This window comes from Equus caballus, chromosome 4 (assembly GCF_041296265.1).
Source record: "Equus caballus isolate H_3958 breed thoroughbred chromosome 4, TB-T2T, whole genome shotgun sequence".
NCBI lineage: Eukaryota > Metazoa > Chordata > Mammalia > Perissodactyla > Equidae > Equus > Equus caballus.
Genome location: NC_091687.1, coordinates 66,131,876 through 66,149,256, shown reverse-complemented (window position 1 = coordinate 66,149,256; position 17,381 = coordinate 66,131,876). Strand labels below are relative to the sequence as shown.

At 38.0% G+C, this 17,381-nt stretch overlaps 1 protein-coding gene across 2 annotated transcripts in view; it reads right to left on the bottom strand.

The window, feature by feature from the left end:
• Positions 1-16,402, bottom strand: part of ITPRID1 (ITPR interacting domain containing 1) — a 115,797-nt gene extending 99,395 nt beyond the window's left edge. Inside the window, exon 1 of one of the 2 annotated variants that reach the window (XM_023639473.2) lies at positions 16,047-16,402. The gene's annotated coding sequence lies outside the window, so the exon portion shown is untranslated. Of the gene's footprint in view, positions 1-15,937 lie in introns of both variants that reach the window. The other variant, XM_023639474.2, reaches the window with a different exon arrangement.
• Between the last annotated feature and the right edge of the window lie 979 nt (positions 16,403-17,381).

Here is a 17,381-nt window from a genome sequence, read left to right as displayed (position 1 = left end):
GAAATAACACCAATGTTATACAAACTCCTTCTGAATATATGAAGCCAGTATAACTCTGATATTAAAACCTGATAGGATATTATGAGAAACAACATTATAGGCCAATATCTTTAATAAACTTAAATGTAAAACTCTTTAACAAAATATTAACAAATAAATCTACAATATGTACAATGGACAATACATCAGGACCAAATGGGGTTTATCCCAAGAATGCAAGGTTGGTTTATTATTAGAAAATCAGTCCAGAGTTATCCTGAATGGCTGAACATCTAGCACATGTCTGGAAGAACAGCCAGCTTGCTAAAGTATCACTTGTATTTGCTTCCCATCCTTCTCTACCTCACTGTTCGTTTCCCTCACCCTTCTTGCCCCGCAACTGCACCTGCTAATAAATCAAAAAGCACTCAAAAATTAATCAATCAACATAATTCACCACATTAATTTAATAAAGGAGAAAAATCAGATCACTTAACAGATGCAGAAAAGCATTTGAGAAAATTCACATCCCATTCATAATAAAAATCCTGAGCAAACTAGGAATAGGAGTGAAACTCCTCAAACTAAAAGGGCATCTTTGAAAAACCTACAGCTAATATCACACCTAGCAGTTAAAGACTGGGCACTTTTCCCCTCAAATTGTAAACAAGGCAAGGATGTCTGCTCTCATTGCTTCCATTCAACCTTGTTCCAGATGTCCCAGTCAGTTCAATAAAGCAAGAAAAGAAGGAAAACTAGAAAGGAAGAAAGAAAACTGTCCATATTTACAGACAACATGACAAAGAGAAAAGAAAGCTCTTTCGAATGTGACACAGAATTATTCAACATTAAATGTTCAATATTAAAACTGTTGCTACCATAAACTTTGATGTCATCATAAAATGTCTGTGGTAAAATAAACATGCATACAACCAAATAAAAGAAACATTATAAAATTACATACATCTAGATATATATTGATACATATCTATAGATAGATAGATAGATAGATATTCTCTCAAAATGGAATGGAATAGTCCAGAATGCCAATAGGGAACCTTCCTTGGTAGATCAGAATAATGGCTATTTTCTTCCTCTTACTTCTCCTTATTTCTTAATCTTCTGTCATGATCATGAATTATTTTCACCATCAGAAAAAATACGTACACTTTAAAATATTTTCTTTTGCACTCTGTGGTATAATTACAAGTATTATCAGAAAGAATGCTTATTTTCTCCATGTCAATTTCCTTCTTCCTAAAAGATTCATGACTTCTTTGTAGTGTACAGAGATCATCTTGTGACTGCAAAAACTGCAGAATTCCCACCAGGCCTAGACTGTGCTCTGAGAAGTTGGGCAGCACTTTCCAGCTTTCTGGACACTCAGAGCACCTCTGCACCCAGCTCCCCTTGGGCTCCCTCTAGAGTCCTGGAGGAGCCTGCTCTGGGACATGACCAGCCCGGGAGTTCTCCCAGTCCTGCCCTGAGGGGCAGCCCCAAGAGACAGGGGGGTCAATGTCTCCCAGCACACTGGACACCCCCTTGGGCACGCTGATAGAGAAGCTCTGAGCAAGGCTGCTCAGTGGACTCTGGTATCTTAACTATCAAACAGGCATAAATCCTACATACGATCATGATCATAATCATTTTCAATATCTAGTTGGGAAACTAATAAAAAAAAATCTCGTGTTAACATTATGAGGCATGTATCATTGAACTCTGCACTCACTATGATTATTTTGACTGTTGCTTCCTCTTTAAGGTTTAATACTCCCAGTACTAAATCATTTCCTAATATGATATAATAAGAGAATAATAATTAAGTGATTTTTCAATGGAAAATTATAGTGAGAAAAATGGATGCTTTTATTTTCTTACAACCATCTTAAATTTTCATCCGTGAATCAAGCTGCCTGTTTAGCACCTAAAAATACAGGACATTCAGTTACATTTGAATCTCAGATCAAAACCAAATAACTTTTAGCACATGGCCCATGTATTATTTGGGATATATTTATACCCCTCCCAAAAATTTGTGTTTACCAAAAATTCAAATGTAAATATAAATTCAAATTTATATTTATCGGGCAAGCCTATCCCTAAATCAGCTTTCTCCACTCTTTGAAAAGGAGCAGTCTCACTTCTACAGGAGGTTCCACCTTTACCAAAAGATCCCACAGGGCCCCAGCACATCAAACTCAGTTTCCATAGTTAGCGAATTCACTAAATTCATAAAATCTATGAAAAAAAGTTATGAATTCGTAAAGTTTAGCTCTTTTACTTCATTTTAATGAATTAGACCTCCCTCAGATAGTAAGGAAAAAATAATTAGTGAAAATGACACAAAAGTCCCAAGACGCAAAGAATAGCTACAAAAGGAAGGAAAATGTCATTTCTACATCTCACCTGAGAAACATTGCTTGAAATAGGACTCATAATATAGAGGAAATAAGCTAACAATTTTGAGCCTAGAGCCTTCCCATCCCCTATGTTTAGACTTTTCCCTGTTAACGGCGGCCCCCAGCAGTCACGGGGGGCTCAACTTGTCCAGGCCAGAATAAAGAACAATTAGATTGCTTACCTCATCACTAACAGTCTGTCTTCTTAGGAATCCCCGGTCACACCGCGGCAGGTAAAAAAGTTTTAGAATGTGCCACAGGGAGAAAATGAGAACAGAGAACCAGTATCCCCTCCCCCACAAGCTGGAAACAAACAAATAATGAGTTTCTGTACCAGAAGGAAGGAGTCTCAGCAGAGAGATGGCCTTGCAGCTTGCTGTAGTTATTCCCAAAAAGTGTTTGTAGAGGTCTTGGAGGCATTCCTGTCTCCTCGAACATCACAGCTGCTAACACTAAAATGTCTTTGTGACCACAGAATTGGAACCCAAGTTTCTATCTACTCCTATTTAACTTAGTCATAGAAAGCCAGGACAGTCTGCTTGCCAAAATCCATGGTCAAGTTGGGGATAAAGATACACAGTGGTTCTCTCTACCCTCCGCTCGACAGGAAAGAGAGCTGTAAGAAAGTAGTTAGAAATGGTAGGCATTATTAGCAACAAGTCCTGAACTTAGAGGAAGATGGTGTGGGGAATGAACACAATGGTTCCAGTTGTGTTTTTATTTCTGTGAACCCTCTTGCTGTTCCTTTAATGCCCTTTGGCCTGCTGGCAGTGGCATCAGGGCTGAATGCAGGACTGGAAAGTACTTTACTGAGGAAGTAAAGCAAACGTCTTCATTTGATTACCATGGTTATGGTACTGTGTGTTACCAACCTGACAATTTGCATTGCAAACCATCACTGGAAATGAGGACAGTAGAACTTGATATTCAAGCTAGAGAGATTCAATTTGCAGGAAGGTCTATCGGAAAGTTCAGGGAGAATAAAACATAAATATACACACATCCTCCCAAACCAGTAAAGAAGGAGACCAAGATGCAAGGGCTGACAACTCTATCCTCCGTGGGACTTCAGTATCTGCGAAGTAAGTGTCTTAGTTGAAAGATCAGACAGTTTCACTTCAGAAAGGTAAATAAGCACATTATCAGACTCATTTTTTAAAATTAAATTTCACAGTTGCATTCAGTATGTGTCCTTGTAAAGAACATAATGTTAAAGCGCTACCTGAAAATCCTTATGCATGCCAACAATACTCTTCATTTTGATAAGCTGTACTATCAGAGTTTGAAATGATGGAAAAGACCACACGAATTTTAAATTATTTTTAACTTCAGGCAAAGAGGAATGACAATATATAAAAGAGAAGTGCTGAGGTTGTCTTTAAGGGGAGCGAGAGGAGCCGACCTCACTGAATCTTCTCTCTCCCTCTGTGACAGCTAGTGGAGCTCCTCTGCAGAGCGCCTAGAGTCAGCGAGCAAGATATAAATAGTCCTATAAACTGGCCCTGAACCTATCCTGGGAGATCTCCCTTGTTTCAGGGTTTCTCCACCCCTCCACCACCCCCATCCGAGACCTTTACTCTCAGGAGCTCAGGAGTTCCCTGAGGCCCAAGATAACACTGCAGCCGCCTGTTCTTCCTGTTGCATCCACTACCTACTCAGCCCTAAGAAGACCAGAACATTTGCACCATCTGTCAGACTCTGATGATCTTGGTCAAAGGCTAATTGATAAAGCATACTTTAACTGAAATATCATGTCCAGAACTACACTTGGAAAATATTTTGTTTTTATTTCTGAAGATTTTAATAAAAGTGATTTTTTAAATGCATCCAAATGCATATCATAAGATTAAGTGACCCCAAATAGCTTTATGTTCCACTAGATGGACCTTAAGATAGTGTTTCATTTGGGGAAGACATTTGACAAAACTTATTCTATTTTATCCCTCAAAGTTAAATTTGACACATCATGCATGCCCAACAAGTATTTGGTATTTATTGTCATCATGAAAAATGCTGCTAGGTCAATTCAATCTTTCTACTATAAAGACCCAAATCAAATGCTGCCTCCACTGTGAAGGGAACCCCCTATTTTTCCCTCATTTTGCCTATGCTTGTCCCAGAGCACTTACCACATTGTGCTTGCTATTAGACCATTGATTCTCAACTGGAACTGATTTTGCCCTCAAAGAGTCCTTTGGCAATATCTGGGGACATTTTTTGGTTGTCGCAGTGGGGTGAAGGAGAAGATGCTGCCAGTATCTAATGACTAGAGGCCAAGCATATTGTTAAACATGCTGTAATCCACAGAATGGCCACCCTCGCCAAACAACAAAAAGTTTTTCAGTTCCAAATATGGAGAGTGTTGAGATTGAAAAATCCTGTATTAGACAAAAGAAAGGCATAAATTGCTTAGGACTTAGAGCCAGAAATGCTTAGTTCCAGCTCTGGCTCTAACGCTTACTACCTGTGAGACATTGGGCAGGTTTCAATTTCTGAGTCTCAATATTCTCATCAGTAAAATGCAGATACTTATCTTAAAGATGCTTCCCTCACAGAATTGTTATAGGGAGTCACTGCAACAATGCATGAGAGTCGGCCTGTAAACCTAATACTATTGTCATTAGATGTATTGTGACTATATGTATAATGATGACTATAATAATAATAATTGAGCAGGCACCTTGAATACATAGATCTAGAGCTCAGTAATGAAATATAGGCTGGAATTCAAGTCTGAATATGAATTGTACTCATTTTATTTTCATCTCAACAAGTATTTATTGAGCAGCAGCATATCTGGACTAGCATTCTTATAGGTACTATAGATGTAAAAAATAAGATATTCTCCCTGAATTAAGGAGCTCTATTTTTAGGATAGAGATAGAATCATAAAGAAAAACTTGTAATACTATGTAAAGTAACCTAAGATAATAGAAGATAGTGAATAAAGTTTTTTAGAAGCAGAGCAATTCAAGACGTATTTTAAAAGTTTATGGGCTGCATCATAACTGGTAACTTTCTTTACTACCTCACTTAACTGATTCCCATGGCGGAAAATGTACACTCTTATGACTTAGATTACCCACACTACAGAATACATGAAAGTCAATAAGAAAACTGAAATAGCTTTTTAACAATTAGTGTGTTAAATCTGACCACATAGAAAAGTAGCAAAATGGAGGCAGCTCTTTAATCTTTAATCCTAAAATGGGACCACTAACTGTGGTTCAAAATAGCTGCATATGCTGTGAACTGCTCATCGCTATAACTGAGTCTAAAATGTTTTCAGAAAGCACTTGGATAGTATTTGGGGGAAATTTTCTAGGACAATCCGGGCAACTGGACAGTATTCTCATTCACTTTGCCCATAGGAAATAAATGACTGCTCATTGAATGTCCGATAAACTGACCTGAATTGACATGACACAGTAATAGAGAAAGTGAGCATTAATTTGGCCCCTTTCCATACCAAGCCACCACATGTTTGTTTGGAAGGGAGAATACCAAAAATCCAGGGACATTTCATGAAAACAGTGAGTAGACTCATCTTGCCTACACATTATCTTGGGTACTCAACAATATCAGCATCATTGAATAGTTGTTATATTACTGACCTATATCCTATACTGTCCATTGTCATATTCCCTTTCACAGATTTCCTGACCTAGAATGTACTCAGCATTGCCTAGGCTAGTGGTTCCAAGCCATTTTAATCCAAAGAGCTCTTTGGTGGTTCAAGAAGAACCAACAACCTTACAACTACCATTTATGTCAACAAACCTCAAACAGCTGGTAAGAAAAAAACCCAGGTTTCTGATACGATCCTAATGAGGTACAGCTTACGTGTTACTATTCCACACCATAAACATAGTGAATATGTTTGACACTGTTTGAGAGCCCCTAAGATCTCTCACAGATGCAGTCCACAGTCCAGGAGAATCTCTCATATTTTTGTGGGCTTTACCTCCAGGAAACTCACCCAGTCCCAAAATCAGTAGAAGGAAGGAAATAATAAAAATCAGAGCAGAAATAAATGAAATAGAGACCAAAAGAACAATAGAAAAAATCAAAGAAACCAAGAGCTGGCTCTTTGAAAACATAAACAAAATTGACAAACCTTTAACTAGACTCTCCAAGAAAAAAAAGAGAGAAGATTCAAATAAATAAAATCAGAAATAAAAGAAGAGAAATTACAAAGGACACCTTAGAAATACAAAAGATTATAAGAGAATACTATGAAAAGCTATATGCCAACAAATTGGATAATTTAGAAGAAATGGATAAATTCTTAAAATCATGCAACATTCCAAAACTAAATAAAAAAGACATAGAGAATTTGAATAGACCAATTACCAGTAAGGAGATTGAAAGAGGAATCAAAAACCTTCCAAAAAATAAAATTCCAGGACCAGACAACTTCCCTGGTGAATTCTACCAAACATTCAAAGAAGACTGAATACCTATTCTTCTCCAACTCTTTCAAAAAATTGAAGAGGAGGGGAAGCTTCTGAACTCATTCGAAAAAACCAACATTACCCTGATACCAAAACCAGACAAGAACAACATTAAAAAAGAAAATTACAGGCCAATATCACTGATGAACATCAATGCAAAAATCCTCAAGAAAATACTAGCAAATCTAATATAACAATATATTAAAAATATCATACACCATGATCAAGTCAGATTTATTCCAGGGATGCAAGATGGGTCAACATCCAGAAATCAACCAACATGATACACCACATAAACAAAGTGAGGAATAAAAATCACATAATCATCTCAATAGATGCAGAGAAAGCATTTGACAAGATACAGCTTCTACTTATCATAAGAACTTTGAATAAAATGAGTATAGAGGGAAAGTACTTCAACATGATAAAGTCCATTTATGACAAACTCACAGCTAGTATGATTCTCAATGGAGAAAAACTGAAAGCTATCCTTCCAAGAATAGGAACCAGACACAGATGCCCACTTTCACCACTCTTCTTTCACGTAGTATTGGAAGTCCTAGCCAGAGCCATCAGGCAAGAAAAAGAAATAAAAGGGAGCCAAATTGGAAAGGAAGAAGTGAAACTGTCACTATTTGCAGGTGACATGATTTTATATTTAGAAAACCCTAAAAGATCCATCAAAAAACCTTTAGAAATAATAAATGAATACGGTGAAGTTGCAGGATACAAAATCAACATACAAAAATCTGTTGTGTTCCTATACACTAATAATGGAGTAGTGGAAAGACAAATTAATAATACAATCCCATCTACAATTGCAACAAAAAGAGCAAATTACCTAGGAATAAACTTGACCAAATAGGTGAAAGATCTGTACACTGAAAACTATAAAACATTGTTAAAAGAAATTGAGGAAGACACAAAGAAGTGGAAAGATATTCCATGCTCTTGGAATGGAAGAATTAACATAGTTAAAATGTCCCTACTTCCTAAAGCAATCTACAGATTCAATGCAACCCTTATCCAAGTTCCAACAACATTTTTCACAGAAATAGAAGAAAGAATCCTAAAATTTATATGGAACAACAAAAGACCTCGAACAGCCAAAGGATTCCTGAGAAAAAAGAACAAAGCTGGAGGTATCACACACCCTGATTTCAAAGTATACTGCAGAGCTATAGTAATCAAAACAGCATGGTACTGGCACAAAAACAGACAAAAAGATCAATGGAACAGAATCAAAAGTTCAGAAATAAACCCACACATCAGTGGGCAGCTAATTTTCAACAAGGGAACCAAGAACATACAATAGAGAAAGGAAAATCTCTTCGATAAATGGTGTTAAGAAAACTGGACAGCCACATGCAAAAGAATGAAAGTAGACCATTATCTTACACCATACACAAAAATTATCTCAAAGTGGTTTAAGGACTTGAATGTAAGACCTGAAACCATGAAACTTCTATAAGAAAACATAGGCAGTATGCTCTTTGACATTGGCCTTAGCAGCATATTTTCAAGTACCATGTCTGTTGGGCAAGGGAAACAATAGAAAACATAAACAAATGGGACTATATCAAACTAAAAAGCTTCTGCACAGCAAAGGAAACTACCAACAAAATGAAAAGACAACCTAACAATTGGGAGGAGATATTTGCAAACCATATATCTGATAAGGGGTTAATATCTAAAGTGTATAAAGAACTCATACATCTCAACAACAAAAAAATAACCCAATTAAAAAATGAGCAAAAGATCTGAACAGACATTTCTCCAAAGAAGATATACGGCTGGCCAATAGGCACATGAAGCAATGTTCAACATCACTATCAGGGAAATGCAAATCAAAACTGCAATGAGATATCACCTCACTCCTGTCAGAATGGCTATAAACAACAAGACAGGAAATAACGAGTTTTGGAGAGGATGTGGAGAAAAGGGAACTTTCATACACTTTTGGTGGGAGTGAAAACTGATACAGCCACAATAGAATACAGTATGGAGATTCCTAAAAAAAAGTAAGAATAGAACTACCATACGATCCAGCTATTCCACTGCTGGGTATTTAACCCAAAGAACCTGAAAACACAAATGTGTAAAGATACATGCACCTCTATGTTCATTGCAGCATTATTCACAATAGCCAAGACTTGGAAGCAACCTAGGTGCCCATCAAGGGACAAATGGATAAAGAAGATGTGGTGTACATACACAATGGAATACTCAGCCATAAAAAATGGTGAAATCTGGCCATTTGTGACAACATGGATGGAACTTGAGGGTACTATGCTAAGCGAAATAAGTCAGAGGGAGAAAGTCAAATACTGTGTGATCTCACTCATAATTAGAAGATAAAAGCAATGACAAGCAAACACATGGAGACAGATTGGATTGGCGGTTACCAGGAGGAAAGTGGGGAGGAAAGAGGATGAAAGGGGTAATTGGACACATGTGTGTGGTGATGGATTGTAATTAGTCTCTGGGTGGTGAACATGATGTCATCTACACAGAAAGCAAAATATAATGATGTACACCTGAAATTTATGTGATGTTATAAACCAACCTTACTGCAGTGAAAAAAAAAAAAAAAACAAAGAAAAAGAAATGGAAAATCTCAAAATATTTGGAGATTCAAACAACACAACTCTAAATAACACATGAGTTAAAGAAGAAATCTCAAGATAAATTTTAAAATATTTTGAACTAAATCAAAATGAAAATACATCTTATCAAAATTTGTAAGATGCAGCAAAAGCAGTTCTTAGAAGGAAACTTATAGCGTTAAATGCATATTTTAAAAAAGAATAAAGATCTAAAATCTATAATGTAAGCTTCTACCTTAGGAAACTAGAGAAAGAAGAGCAACATATGCCTAAAGCGAGCAGAAGAAAAGAAATAATAAAAATGAGAGCAAATATCAATGAAATTGAAAGCAGGAAAATAATAGAGAAAAAAATGAATGAAATCAAAAGCTGGTTCTTTGAAAAGATCAATGAAAGGGATAACTCTCTAACCAGGCCAACTGAGGATGAAAGGGAAAAGAAGCAAATGTAACATATGAGCCAGGTTTCTCACAGTTGGAGTGGAAATTTACAAATAAGCAAGGGGCAGAGGCTAGAATGATCCAGGTGGTAAAGTATTAGAGTTGGGGACGTCAGTATAAACTCATGATTAGCTTAATACAAGTACAGATGGTTACATATGGAAATATTTATAGATATATTTATACACACGGGTTAGCACACGCATGTATATTTCTTCCCTCTGTCGTCTGAGAAGGCCTAAAAGCAAAACACTCCACTAGTAATAAGATACCTAGTACCCAGATCTTGGTTTCTAATACCATTCTCCAATAAAAGTAATCAATGTTCCTCGAGAGATCACTAATTCTAGGTCTAGGACGGGAAATATAACAGATGAACTTGTAACATCTTATAGTGCCGGAAAGTAAGGAAGCTAAACATGCACATGCACACAATGACACGATATGTCAAAGAAATACAAACGCCAGATCAAAAAGCTCCTAATGGCCAAAGCTGGTACAAGTTGAGCACGCAATAAATAAAGCAGTAGTAGATTATAACCTAAAGTTTAAAATAAATATCCATGAGCCCATACTGATATAAATAAATGGTTGAATAAAGAAACAGTTGGGAGAATAAACAAATTTCTTGTGCAGAAGAATTTCAAACAATTTGTGCAGATACTCCACTTACTAACTTCCCACTCCTTGGGTGTGCGCTATGTACTGTGACTTTCTTCCAAAAAATAAGGTATGGAAAGAGGGAGAAAAAAGTAACTTTACAGTGGAGAAACCTGACAAACACGAGCTGAGCCAGGTGATCTAGGGCAACACCAGCAGTGATGTCATGTTGACAGCAGGTACCCTTGATACGGTATGATGAGAACCACTTTACCTCTGTGATCTTCCTCCCCAACACCTAGAACCCCCAGTCTAATCATGAGAAAAATGGCGGACAAATCTCAGCTGAGGGACAGTCTACAAAACACCTGATGAGTATTCTTCAAAATTGTCAAAGTCGTCAAAAACGAAGAAAGTCTGAGAAACGGTGACCGTCAAGAGAAGCCTAAGATGTGACAACTAAATATAACATGGTACCCTGGATGGGATCATGGAACAGAAAAAGAACATTAGGGAAAAACTAAGGAAATTTCAATCAAGTATGGACTTCAGTTAATAATGATGTATCAGTATTGGTTTATTAATTATAATAAATGTTCCATACTACTGTAAGATGTTAATAACAGGGAAAGTGGATATTGGGAACTCTTTTTGCAATTTTTCTGTAAATGTAAACCATTCAAAATAAAAGTTTATTTATTTGTCATTTGAACTAAATTACATTAGTATATCCACTCCAATTCTGAGATTTAATCATTTTAAAATAAGATATTTGTGGTGGTGTGCTAAGTGACAAATAGCAGTAGGATATATACGTATACGTGTACATATCCATTAAAATTATACGTATATTGAGAGAGACTGGAAATATATACTTACATGCACGTGTGTATACCTCTGGATGGTATGATTATGGACATTTTTTAATTTTCTTTGACAGTACTTTAAAAACAATTGACCAAGGACACAATTACTTTTGTAAAGCACAAAGAAGTTGACAAAAGGGTATTTTTAATCAGTGAGTGTCCATGATGAGTGATGCCTGTCTGGGCTACGTGCCCCTCCTCCAAGCCCAACTGATACCCAGTGCTTGCCTCTGTCATTGTATTTTCAAGAAACCATTTTATACATTTATGTTGTCTATTTTCCTTCCTAGAGTATAAAATTCTTAAGGACAAAAAAAAATCTTTTACTTCCTCATCTCTACTATCCTATACAGAGCCTGGTATATTGTGCATTTGGGGGCACAGGCAGAGGGCAGTGCAGTGTGAAATCTTGGACAAGTAACTGCTCCAGTTTTCTCATATACAAAATGAGAAATCGGGGCTACTGCCATTTCTGGGGTTCCTTCCAGATCTAAGATTCAAAATTATCTAAGATTGTGAATGAATTGAGCATATTTCACAAAATAGGAACTCCAGAGAAATTATGTGATTTGTCCAACTTCTTTTGCATCTTCTGGAAGGTAGTGGAAGATTGAGATTCAGGAAATGTCTGCTTTGTGGAAATTGGTTGAGAAAGCCTTTTTCTGTGGGTTTTAAATAATTTATTATTTGTGGTTAAATTTGTCCTTGAAAACTCACAAAGTTCTAAATGAATCAGAATAGTTAAAATATGGAAGGATTACATGCAAGGACAATTATTTTATAAGACTTTAGAGAAAGTATTTTTCGCTTGTTTGTTTTTTTAAAGATTGGCACCTGAGCTAACAACTGTTGCCAATCTTCTTTTTTTTCTTTCTGCTTTTTCTCCCCAAATCCCCCATTACATAATGTACATTTTAGTCGTGGGTCCTTCTAGTTGTGGCATGTGGGATGCCACCTCAGCGTGGCCTATGAGTGGTGCCATGTCTGCACCCAGGATCCGAACCAGCAAAACCCTGGGCCACTGAAGTGGAGCCCACGAACCTAACCACTCGGCCACGAGGCCAGCCCCTGAAAGTGCTTTTTAAATTTTTTTCTGTGATATGTGGAAAATAACCTGTGTGATGAAGTGACAATATTGCCATATGTGTGTCATTCTAATTATGCAGCTTTTCCCCTGGACCTGAGATTAAGGAAGAAGGATGGAAAAGCAAAATTCACCATCTATACATCTCAAAGTCAAGCTCTGAGGCGCTTCCAACACCAGTGATTCTGCCATCTCTTAATCAGTGACATTCTCCACTCCTCTCCCCACTGACACTGATCTCCTGAAACATCAAATTCACGTAGAAGAGCCTATTACTGTTTATTGAGTAAATAATTTGAGCTGTAACAAATTACCACAAATTTAGTAGTTGAGACAAAACAATTTGTCGTCTTGTGTTTCTGGAGGTCAGAACCCCAAAATGGGTCTCACTGGGCTAAAATCAAGGTGTCAGCAAGGCTGCATTCCTCTCTCGGGGCTCTGAGGGAGAATCCATTTCCTTGTCTTTTCCAGCTTCTAGAGGCTGCCCACATTCCTTGGCTCATGCTTCCTTAGGCCATCTTCAAAGCTAGCAGTGTAGCATCTTCAAATCTCTCTCAGACACTGAGCCTCTGCTTCAATCATCTCCTTCTCTGACTCTCACTCTCCTGCCTCCCTCTAATAAGGATCTTTGGGACTACGTTGGGCCTATCCAGGTCATCCAGGAGAACCTCCATATTGCAAGATCCTTAACTTAATCATATCTACAAAGTTCCTTTTGATATGCAAGGTAAGATATTGACATCTTTAGGATTGGAGCAGTTATTCCATCTACCACATATCCCTCTTTCTCCTTTATCCAGTGGGGTGAATGCCTCTTGTGTGGAACTCTATTTTCACAGCCATCTCTGAGCCAGGCACCTTCGGTACAAGTCACGTCTTGTCGCATAGAACTCACTGCTTTGTCAGTTCTATAAAGACTGCCCTTTTAGAAGTGTAAACGGATATGTGAGGCTCTAATTACAGCTACTTGAGCATGTAAAACTTTTGTATTCAGACCAAATTTGTTTTTTTTCTTAAGAATACAGCTTTGGTGAGACAGACTTAGATTTAAATCTGGGCTTCACCATCTATTATCTGTCACATAGAGTAAGCTACTTTCTTTTTCTGAGTTTTGCCATCTCTAACTCAGCCACGTTTTCTACCCACCATCCCTGAGATTTCTCTATGTGAGATTTGAAGAATATCCAGGGTGTCTTAAAGTATACAGTAAGAGTCATGACTGAGGGGCCAGCCAAGTGGCAAAGTGGTTAAGTGCGCACGTTCTGCTTCAGCAGCCCCGGGTTCGCTGGTTCGCATCCTGGGCACGGACATGGCACCACTTGGCACGCCATGCTGTGGTAGGCATCCCGCATATAAAGTAGAGGAAAATGGGCACAGATGTTAGCTCAGGGCCAGCCTTCCTCAAGAAAAAAAAAAAAAAGAGGAGGAGTGACAGCAGTTAGCTCAGGGCTAATCTTGCTCCAAAAAAACCCCAAAAAACAAAAACAAACAAAAAAAAGAGTCATGATTGAAGTACATAGATTTAATAGAAATAAACAAGTAGAATGCAAATAAGATCATATAATTTGGGTGAGCTTTTTATATGAAAAGACTAAGATTTGGTATATTAGTTCTCTTCTCTGAAAATATTTTTAATATTTATTTTCTAGAACCTATAAGCACAATCCAGAAAACTCTTTGAAAAACTACCTGAATGTCCAGTAAGACATGCAAGTAATGAAATATTAGGCACATTATAAACTAAGATGTTTGTAAAAAGGGGTTTTTTTTGGTTAATCTCCTGGTCCCTCCATTTCCCTTCCCAACTTTTGTGTTTCTGTGGTTCTCTGAAACTTGTCTAAGTTGTTCTGTGTGCCCTATGGTTCTGGGAGTCCAGCTCTTTTTCACTTTTTAAAATTACATTAGGTGGCCAAATGTACTTACCCTCCTTCCCCAATGCCCCTTATTATTAATATTATATTAAATTTGCTAAAACGTTAATGTTTAATTAGGAAACTAGCATACTGTTAGCAACATAATCTATTAAGGATGATTCAAAATATATAGACTATTTCTTTTCTTAATGCAATATCTATGGCATCTTATAACATGAAACAGAAAATCATTAGTCTCACCCACAAAATAGCTTCACACCTTGATCACATTCTTGAGATCTGTGCCCTGGTTCCTTCATTCTCTTTTCTCATTCACATTCCCTCCTTCAGTCACTCTTTCTTTGTATAAGAAATACATCAGTTTGGCTCATTTCAAACATTTTAAACAATACAATGTGTATAAATGAAATGAGAGATTTTTCCCACCTTCTCAATCTTGTGAAGTACGTAAAAAGTGTTGTTAATCATTGTCCCCCAGGATTTTTCACTTTTGGACACTTGCTGGACATCATGCCATGTCCAAGTACATGGGTCGGACTTATTTTTTGGTGGTCACGTAGTAGTCCATTGTATGGACATACCATGGTTTGTTTCTCTCTAGTTCTCTTTTGGCTGTTGCTTAAGAAAGCAGAGTGTTTAATTCATTGGATTTGTCCCTCCATGTATTTTTTAGTGGAGAAGTACTCAAAAGGAATGAAAAAACAGACCTACAACAGTTTACTTTAAAAAAAATCCTTTCCCCTGAACTCCCTCACTTCTTGATCTCTTGTTTTGGAGGAGATGGGGGAGTGGTCCGGTGAAGTTATTATGTAGCATGTTATCGAACACGAATAGACAATTAATAGAGCACCAGTTCTTCTCTCCTGACAGTTCCCCAGGGATGGTGAATGTAACAAGCTGGCCTCATGTCAGAACCAGGAGAAGTGAGAAGGAGCCCTAGGCTAACTTAAGAAAAGTATCTGCTGAAAATATAATTGCTTTTATTATATAGGGGGGCAGACAGACAGACGGACACACACGCACACATATGCATATATATAAATAAAAGCAATTGGATGTATATGTTAATATGTGAATATATATGTAAATATGTTCTATTGTCTGATTGGAACATTCAATTTCATTTGTATTTACTATGTTTCACTAATTAACAACTTATATCTGTTCAAGATAAGGTATCAAAATACCATTCTGATTATGGCATTTTGAACATTATTCTGAATGACATCCTCTCACAAAAATATCACTATCTGGAAACCAGAAATGGAGCATCATGCTTATAAGCAGTTCTTACCTCCTGGACTTCTCTCTCTCTCTTTCTCTCTCTCTCTCTGTGTCTCTCTCTCTCTGTCTCTCTCTCTCTCTCTCTCCCTCTCCGCTTCCCTGGAACCAGCTAGCTCTCATGACCACATCACTTATTTGTCAATTCTAAACTACAGCTCTAGAGTATCAGTAATTTTGATGAGCCCCTATTCACAGAGAGACTCAGACTTAATTCTCCTTATTCTGTCTCTTCCTCAGTGAACTCTTCCACCCCTTCATCACCAACAGCATTTGACATCTTTCTCATTGTTTTATCAATTTCACCTGCATTCAACCCAGCCTGTTAGCTTGTTACAGTCGAAAGATTCTCACCAATAAGAAGCAGAAAGGAAGGCGAGTTTCTGTGTCTCCCCTTTCAGTGATCAGGGCGAACATTTAGGTTGCTGTGGCACGAAGGAAAGTCCTTGATAAGCAGTCTTACCTCCCTCAGTTGGTGTAGAGTTCAGAGGACAAGCAAAGTCCACCCCCTCAAGAAGCTGATGGTCACAGCCCCTCCACTGGCCCCCATCCACCTGCACAAAAGCTCCACTCCTGAACTGTCCGAAAGGTGTGTACCTGGACGGTTCCTGAAGGAAACAGTGCTGCATTTGACTAATCTTGCATAATATTTTCATACTCCCTGCCCATTTGTCCTAAGGAAAAACCTGTTTTCCTGATCTTTTTGTCTCAGGAAACAGTCCAAACAGGGGACTGAGACAATGAGGCTCCTTCAGACGGATGCGCCAGATTGGAGGAGACCTCCGGCATGCACAGGCCCCACAAGAGTTTTGGAGGTCTACCTTGTGCCAGACCTGGGCTGGGAAAAGGAGATGTGAAGATGAACACGTCATTCTCCTCTCCCCTTAGGAGACTGCAGCCTTTTCGGGGCCACAGCTAGTTATCACTAGTACCTCCCATGGAGGAGCGTGGACACAGAGGGAGAGGGGATGTGTTATCTAATGGGAATTTGGGAAGGCTTCGCCAACGAGATAATGCCTGCAGTGAATTTTGAAGCCTGGGTAAGAGCTTTCCTGATGAATGGGGGTTGAGCAGGCTTGGGGCTGTGGGGAGGATGTCGAAAGCAGAGAAAGCAGCATATACAAAGGCACAACATTAGTGAACAGGATGATACATTTGGGGAAATGCAAAGTCGTCTGTCTGGCTGAAAGAGTCTATGGAAGCACAGGGGAGAGATAAGGTTGAAGAAGTAGGAAGCCTCACCTGGTGAGCTGACTTAACGACTTAGCAAACAATAATTGTGAATGTGGGTACTATAATAATTCTGCACTTTAGTCTGAACTCAGCATATTATTTGTAATTGTGAGAGAGAAGCTTTGAAGGGAAGAGTTCAAGGTGTATTTAGTTACTCTGCGTGCTCAGAAAATGGGTGGTCTGGTTGGTCAAATGACCCAACTTGAATTAGGGCGCTGAATACCAACTTCTAAATAATTAGAATAATTAAAGTACATTAAGCATTAAAGCTGTTGTTAGCACCCGTGAATATTCCTTTGACACTTCTGAAGGATCTTCCAGACTCCAGAAAGGGTCAGGACTGTGATCAGCACGAATACCACTCTGGGTGAGGTCCGATGTGATTGACAACACGTCTGCCAGGGAGGAGGTGAGCTTAGGGTTCTGCTATTTTAAACATCACTTACATTTAGAGTATTTTTATACTTTCATGTGCTGTGAAGTCTCCTGACAGAATGAATTTGGGCCAGCGTAATAAATGAAGCACTGCACTTACAATGTTAATACAAACAAATAATCAGAATAA